Below are 8,508 nucleotides of genomic sequence, written 5' to 3' on the forward strand. Positions count from 1 at the left end.
TTATTTTGAAGCAGCGTATGACATCACAAAAAGAAATGAGGTTATGGAAGCAACGAATGAACTCGGCATACCACAACAGTTAATACGCCTCATATGTTTGACTACGGCAAAAGTAGTGTGTAAAGTGTGGATACAATTTAGCCTGTGCGGATGGTCCCGGCGGAGGTTCGAGTCCTGCCTGGGGCATGGGTGTGTGTGTTTGTCCTTAGTATAATTTAGGTTAAGTAGTGCGTAAGCTTAGGGACTGATGACATTAGCAGTTAAGTTCCATAAGATTTCACACACATTTGAATTTTTTTTTTTAAATTTAACACCAAGGTTTGAAACTGTGAACTGAGGCAAGCGGATGCATTCTCACGTATCCTTTTTGACGTAGCGCTATAGAACGTAATAAGAACAGTTCAAATCAACACAACGGGCACAACATATAATATCATTGTGCAGGTTCTGGCAGGAACTAGCAGCTAATGGTAATATAAGCAAGACTGGAGGAATATCAAGGTATAATCACAGTATTTGTCACTTAGAGAAAGCATTCGACAGTAAAAAATGGTGCAAGACGTTCTAAATTCTCGAAAAGGTTGGTATTAGTTAAAGGGAGAGCCGGGTAATATGCAAAATGTGCAACAACCAAGAAGGAACAATAAGAATGGATGACCTAGAACGATGTGGTGGGAATAAAAAGGGTGCTGTCTTTTACTCCTACTGTTCCATCTATATGTTGAAGAGGCAATGTTGGAATTACAAGAAAGTTTCGTGAGCGGGATTAAAATTCAAGGTGGAAGGATTCGCTGGCGAATTCTATGCTCAGTGAAAGTGATGAAAAATTATGGGTCCTGTTGAATGGAATGATCTAATAAGTACAGAATATAGTTTGAGAGTACACGAATAAAGAGGGAAGTAATGAAGAGTGGCACCAATGTGATTAGCGATAAGCTTTACATCATAATTGGGAACCATGAAGTTAAAAAAGTCTGCTAGCTTGGAAGCAAAAAACACATCACGAACCAACCGTGGAGGGCATTCCTGGCTAAAATAAGTCCTTAGTTTGAGGAAAAAATTTTTGAATGTTAAGGTCTGTAGCATTTTACGGAAGTGAACCATGGAGTGTAGGGAGAGAACAGAAATGTTTCATATGCGATGCGTAGAAGGATAATGAAAATTAGATGGTCTGATAAGATAATGAATGAGGAGTTCCTCCGCATGTTCGGCCGATAAAGGGTCATTTGGAAATCATTAACAAGTTGAGGGCTAGGATGACAGGACATAAGACTATGGAGAATAGTGTGACATGATGTCAATGAAACTATAGAGAGTAAAAACTCCTAATGAAGACAGGGGTTGGAATACATTCTACAAACAGTTGAGTATTTTGGATGCAAGTCCTACTCTGAGATGCAGAAGTTAGCACAGGAGAGGAATTAAGGCGTCATCAAACCAGTCAGTGATAATTGCGTAATACCAATATAGGGCTATATGGATCTATACGAAATTTTTAAATTTCTGACGATAATCCTAGTGGAATAACGTCCAATAAATCCTTAGCAGCTACGGAATCCGACGTAAGAAAAACTGATCAAATTACTGTTCATGGTTCATACACAGACGGTATGGCACGTAAAGTGTGCAATTCATGAGGCTGTTCTTGGACGAGGCCGTTCTGTACAAGGAGGCTACAAGAGGAGGACATTGTTACAAAATTCAGGGTTGCTGTCGCATGACCAGAGCTTGATTCAAATTGGTCGAGTCACCCTAAACCTAAATAAACGCTGTGTGAACAAGAAGTCACAATATTGCTTAGCTTAATTTCACACAGTAAGTCGCTGCGTTAATTACAACTATAAAGTACTTAGGGGTATCTGCCAAGAGGGTTTTAAGGAAGAATGCCGCCATACATGTATCGATGAGTAAGATACACTTTCTGATCAGAAGTATGGGGACACTCTATGGTAATGCGGAAATGACCACTAGATGTCACGACGAACGGACCAAACAGTATGGGTTCAAATGGCTCTGAGCACTATGGGACTTAACTGCTGTGGTCATCAGTCCCCTAGAACTTAGAACTACTTAAACCTAACTAACCTAAGGACATCACACACATCCATGCCCGAGGCAGGATTCGAACCTGCGACCGTAGCAGTCCCGCGGTTCCGGACTGCGCGCCTAGAACCACTAGACCACCGCGGCCGGCCCAAACAGTATACAAGAGGACGGGAAGTATCGTTCTGTCGGTACTTTATGTCCATCGACGATGTGGCTGACGAGAACTACATTCTGTTGGTGGAAGAGCTGTTACCTGTATTCCTAGAACCTAGTGAAGCGAACAACTTCATCGAAGAAATTTCAGAGGAGGAAGTACGAAACCGCCTCTCCAATCTCAACGTTCGTAAGGCTTTCGTAAGGCAGATGGTGTAGACAAGCTTCTTAATGTCAAGTGCCGCCAGAAGCTGTCCGCATATATTACCGAAGATTTTAATAACATTCTGAGGACCTGCAGATTCCACGCGGAGGTGGTTGGTACGCCGTACCGGAAAAAGATCTGAGACTCCCTCACAATTAGAGGCTAATAAGCCTTCTGCCGTCTCTGTCAAAAATATTTGAAGAAATTTGCAGCAAACGGCTGCACAGGCATATCAAGGAGGAGGGCCTTTTACCCTACGAACAGTTCAGGTTTCGGGTCGGGCATATCATCCAACAACAAATTCTCAAACTGGTAAGCAGGCAATGAGGGCAGCTAGACAGTGTCTACGGTAACTGCTCTGAGACGTGTCAAAAGCGTTTGACAGCGCGTGGGATGACGGTCTCCTCTACAAACTTCTTGTATTGGAGTACCGGTGCCATACATCAGTGAGGGAATTCTTCAAATCCGTAATCGGCCCCCTCCTATACACTTTTTGTATCTCTAGGTGCCTGAAGCGCCAAGAGTCGAGCTGGCACTTTACGCAGAAGATACTGCGCTCTTCACGCGCAGTATTAGTGCGTAACTCATGGGACGACATCTACAGCCAGCTTACGATACAGTAGGACTTTGGACCACCATGTGGAGACTAAAGATGAATGTGGTTAATAGCCAAGCCGTGGTTATAACCAAGAGAAAGCTGCAGAATGTTTATTTTCGATCCGAATTATGGGAGGCCCCAGTATCATGGTCGCGGATCGGAAAACGTTTCGCCTTCTCATACTTCACTGTCGTGCTGACCACCTGCCCGCTAGGTGAGGGGTAAAGCATTAGGAACATTACCATCGTTTTACCCCCTCCTCAAGCCGATGTCGACGCTACGCAGACACTGCAGAGCCACCATCTACTTGACCCTAATAGTACCGTTGTGGTATGTGGTTACGCTGACACCACCAATTTCGGAAACCCACAAAAGTTAAGAGCAGAGCACTTCGACTTGCTCTACATCTCCCGAAACGCACCGAGCGAGGTGGCGCAGTGGTTAGCACACTGGACTCGCATTCGGGAAGACGACGGTTCAATCCCGTCTCCGGCTATCCTGATTTAGGTTTTCCGTGATTTCCCTAAATCGCTTCAGGCAAATGCCGGGATGGTTCCTTTGAAAGGGCACGGCCGATTTCCTTCCCCATCCTTCCCTCACCCGAGCTTGCGCTCCGTCTCTAATGACCTCGTTGTCGACGGGACGTTAAACACTAATCTCCTCCTCTCCTCCTCCCGAAACGCCTCCCTACACATCAGCCCCACGAGCTACCATGCACTCAAATGCTCAGGGATCGCTTTAAACGGATTGCCCGCCAATTCTATACTTCGACGCAACAGTCTGAGAGCAGAAAAATCACCTATTTGGGCAGTCATATTCGTTGGCGACCGTCCACACAGTGACCGGACAGAATGCACCTTTAAGTATACCCAGTAAAAAAATGGTTCAAATGACTGAGCACTATGAGACATATCTTCTGAGGTCATCAGTTCCCTAGAACTTACAACTATTTAAACCTAACTAAGCTACGGACATCACACACATCCATGCCCGAGGCAGGATTCGAACCTGTGACCGTAGCAGTGGCGCAGTTCCATACTGTAGCGCCTAGAACCGCTCGGCCCCTCCGCCCGGCGCACCCATTAAAAGAAATTACGTAAAGATTGTTTGACACAAGAGATGACTGATCCATCCAAGATGAAAAAAAGAAACGGAAAACAGAGTAGTTAAGTTGAGTGAATGCGTTATTAAAAAAGAAGCATTAACAGCAGAATGGTTCTGCTAGGTGAGCGGTGACTTTGAACATGGACTAGTCATTGCATGACACCTGAGTAAAAAATCAATCAGGGACACTTCAGCCCTCATGAAACCGCACAAGTAGGCTGATGGGTGGTGTGACTGTGCAGCGGGAACGCGAAGTACAACCACAGTTGATAGGAATGTTGCCAATATCAAACTTTCGAACGTCTTTTGGTATCATATACAACTGGGACCTCAAAGCTACACCACTTTATAGTCGAGTTTGAAGCAGTCCGGGAAACAGCTACGAAATTCATGATAGCTCCTTCTAGAACATTTACGATATTAAAATACCAGACAACTTCCGCATCTCCTGTAATACAACATGGAACGCGAAGTGCGGCAATGATTATCGTCTTCCGTATTTTAGTTTCACTACAACTTCTACTTCTATAATACATATGGAGGGGAGATTATTTCACTAGTAAGAACTTAGATACAGTGCTCATAACATTTCTTAGAACCAAAAGGAGGGAGATAACTCAATAATGCTCTAAGTGAGTCCTTAATCCAGTGTGCGCTAACAATAATAAGCATACATGTCACTTGTACAAGCAGACTGGCCGATGGAAACCTGCCATTAGTCACGCTAAATTAAACGTCAAAGGGCGTACAGCAAAAAGATGCGTGTACGACGGTCCATCCTTAAAGTCAGAGGTTCCACCACCTTTAACTTTATAACTGATGGTCACAAGGCTTAGTACTTTTGTTCCATTGTAGGTTCTGCACGATTTACATATGATGGTGCCAATTTTCTTGCACAATTTACTGGTACTTCTTCCTTCGTAACTACAAGCTTCAACCGTGTGCCTCCTGTAGTGTGAAAAGCAAGAAGAGCAAGTTTTCTTACGCGTGCAAGGGTTGCTTCAAATGCGTTACGACACAAAATAAAAAACAACTATCTCCCTGACCGCGCACCTATTTTTCAGAATACTGAATTGCTAGCAGAAGACGTTTGTGGTAGAGCGTTTATACCATTAATTTAGCAAGAAGAGCAGGAAGAGAATCAACATAAATCTGGTTGCAGTTGTAGAAAAGCGAGTCATTTGCTACAGAAAGTACTGGAAATTATTTACATGAACCTCACAGTTCTTACCCACATGCTACTATTTCCTTCGAAAGCAGCTGAGTCTTCCAGCGGTCTATAGTCTGGAAGGTAAGCGTTTCAGTACTGTCTTTCTACTGTTTATAGTTTTAACATCTGCAAAATGCACATCAAATCGTCTCGATGTGTTCTTATAACTGTCTTTCAGTCTCCAAATTATTCTAGATCTACACTCCTGGAAATTGAAATAAGAACACCGTGAATTCATTGTCCCAGGAAGGGGAAACTTTATTGACACATTCCTGGGGTCAGATACATCACATGATCACACTGACAGAACCACAGGCACATAGACACAGGCAACAGAGCATGCACAATGTCGGCACTAGTACAGTGTATATCCACCTTTCGCAGCAATGCAGGCTGCTATTCTCCCATGGAGACGATCGTAGAGATGCTGGATGTAGTCCTGTGGAACGGCTTGCCATGTCATTTCCACCTGGCGCCTCAGTTGGACCAGCGTTCGTGCTGGACGTGCACACCGCGTGAGACGACGCTTCATCCAGTCCCAAACATGCTCAATGGGGGACAGATCCGGAGATCTTGCTGGCCAGGGTAGTTGACTTACACCTTCTAGAGCACGTTGGGTGGCACGGGATACATGCGGACGTGCATTGTCCTGTTGGAACAGCAAGTTCCCTTGCCGGTCTAGGAATGGTAGAACGATGGGTTCGATGACGGTTTGGATGTACCGTGCACTATTCAGTGTCCCCTCGACGATCACCAGTGGTGTACGGCCAGTGTAGGAGATCGCTCCCCACACCATGATGCCGGGTGTTGGCCCTGTATGCCTCGGTCGTATGCAGTCCTGATTGTGGCGCTCACCTGCACGGCGCCAAACACGCATACGACCATCATTGGCACCAAGGCAGAAGCGACTCTCATCGCTGAAGACGACACGTCTCCATTCGTCCCTCCATTCACGCCTGTCGCCACACCACTGGAGGCGGGCTGCACGATGTTGGGGCGTGAGCGGAAGACGGCCTAACGGTGTGCGGGACCGTAGCCAAGCTTCATGGAGACGGTTGCGAATGGTCCTCGCCGATACCCCAGGAGCAACAGTGTCCTTAATTTGCTGGGAAGTGGCGGTGCGGTCTCCTACGGCACTGCGTAGGATCCTACGGTCTTGGCGTGCATCCGTGCGTCGCTGCGGTCCGGTCCCAGGTCGACGGGCACGTGCACCTTCCGCCGACCACTGGCGACAACATCGATGTACTGTGGAGACCTCACGCCCCACGTGTTGAGCAATTCGGCGGTACGTCCACCCGGCCTCCCGCATGCCCACTATACGCCCTCGCTCAAAGTCCGTCAACTGCACATACGGTTCACGTCCACGCTATCGCGGCATGCTACCAGTGTTAAAGACTGCGATGGAGCTCCGTATGCCACGGCAAACTGGCTGACACTGACGGCGGCGGTGCACAAATGCTGCGCAGCTAGCGCCATTCGACGGCCAACACCGCGGTTCCTGGTGTGTCCGCTGTGCCGTGCGTGTGATCATTGCTTGTACAGCCCTCTCGCAGTGTCCGGAGCAAGTATGGTGGGTCTGACACACCGGTGTCAATGTGTTCTTTTTTCCATTTCCAGGAGTGTATATTGACATTTTGCTAAACGTGTGGCCAAGAATGCTTTTTATTCATTGGGAGAGAGTGCGACATGAATCCCTGTCAATTCAGATTTTACAGCATTTTTGTTACTCGCTGTCTCCAGTTAAATAAGCTCGATTATTCCTCTCAAACTTCATATTGTTCATTCTATGTCTTCTTCGGCCTCATCTTGATGCAATTAGTGTCCTATTTTTGAAAATCGTATATTTATCTTCTTCATTACCCCCATTAGGTGCATGACTATTTACTTGTTAAGTTTCAGGAATAAAGGCAAGGGAAACCTTGAACATATGTTATCAAAAGTGCCTGCTCTTCTTCAGCACATCTCTGATCCATATACACTGCTTTAAAATTTTGTGAATCAGTGAAATACGTATATTAACAGATCCTTAAGATTGCGGCAGGGATGATGTTTTTCGTCACGCTGTTCTTACGTTGCGCATTTATGGCAGCCGCATCTCCTTGAGATGGGGCCCCTCTACGCCCGCACCGATGTGGTGACCAAACCAAAAGTTCTACTGTCACCTCCGTAAACATGTTAGTTATCTAGTAAGTGGATCACAGGATGCTGGGCTGTGATATTATCCGTGCGTCTGGGTAAGACTACGCATTAACACGGTCCATCAGGTGATAGATAGTGGACGAAACGCGAGTGAGGGTAGCGATTTGAAGAGCAGAGGGAAAAAAGTGCCATGGCTCGTGCCGTGGGAAAAAACCTCTGCAACAGTTGGATGGGCAGCAAGAGCAGTAGTGGCTTACTAGCTGCGATAGTTCATGCAAGGTTGGATTTGTTAGTATGGGTATCATGCATCATTACCGTGGCAAGCGATGACGATGTATCCCAGTTGCTGCAGCCGCTACATTCCTGGAACAATCAAGATCGTTATACAGTAGTGGGAGATCGGCCATAGATCATCTCACTGTGTGGGGGATGTGTGGAGCTTCTCTGAATGCAGTGTACGGTACGGCTTCCCTGGTGGTGGTGGTTAGTGTTTAACGTCCCGTCGACAACGAGGTCATTAGAGACGGAGCGCGAGCTCGGGTGAGGGAAGGAGTGGGAAGGAAATCGGCCGTGCCCTTTCAAAGGAACCATCCCGGCATTTGCCTGAAACGATTTAGGGAAATCACGGAAAACCGAAATCAGGATGACCGGAGACGGGATTGAACCGTCGTCCTCCCGAATGCGAGTCCAGTGTGCTAACCACTGCACCACCTCGCTCGGTGGGCTTCCCTGCATGGTGCCAGTTATTCGGCAGTGTATTCCAGCTGGATATCCAGTAATGGCGTCTGATTAACAGGGGCTCACCTGTACCGTTATGTTTGCGTATGCTTGGCCATAGATGTTAGGTCCTTACAAGTATGTCTTTTGGTCTTTTATGTTTCCATCTATGGTTGTGGTCGTAGTTCCCCAGATTCAGAATAAACGGGTTCTGCGAATGTCTGGAGTTTCTGTATAGTCTTGTGGTGAGTTTGTGGATTACCTTCGTGAGAGTCTCAAGTCGGTATTCCCGGTGAAGGTCCGCGATGCGTGTATCGTGGACCATTGCTTATGATT

At 46.4% G+C, this 8,508-nt stretch overlaps 1 non-coding gene across 1 annotated transcript; it reads right to left on the reverse strand.

Moving 5' to 3' along the window:
• Nucleotides 1–8,099: 8,099 nt before the first annotated feature.
• On the reverse strand, nucleotides 8,100–8,173 carry Trnaa-cgc (transfer RNA alanine (anticodon CGC)). The gene has a single exon. It is a non-coding gene; the product is annotated as a tRNA-Ala (tRNA).
• Between the last annotated feature and the right edge of the window lie 335 nt (nucleotides 8,174–8,508).

The sequence above is a fragment of the Schistocerca cancellata genome, chromosome 2, assembly GCF_023864275.1.
Source record: "Schistocerca cancellata isolate TAMUIC-IGC-003103 chromosome 2, iqSchCanc2.1, whole genome shotgun sequence".
NCBI classification, from domain to species: Eukaryota; Metazoa; Arthropoda; class Insecta; order Orthoptera; family Acrididae; genus Schistocerca; species Schistocerca cancellata.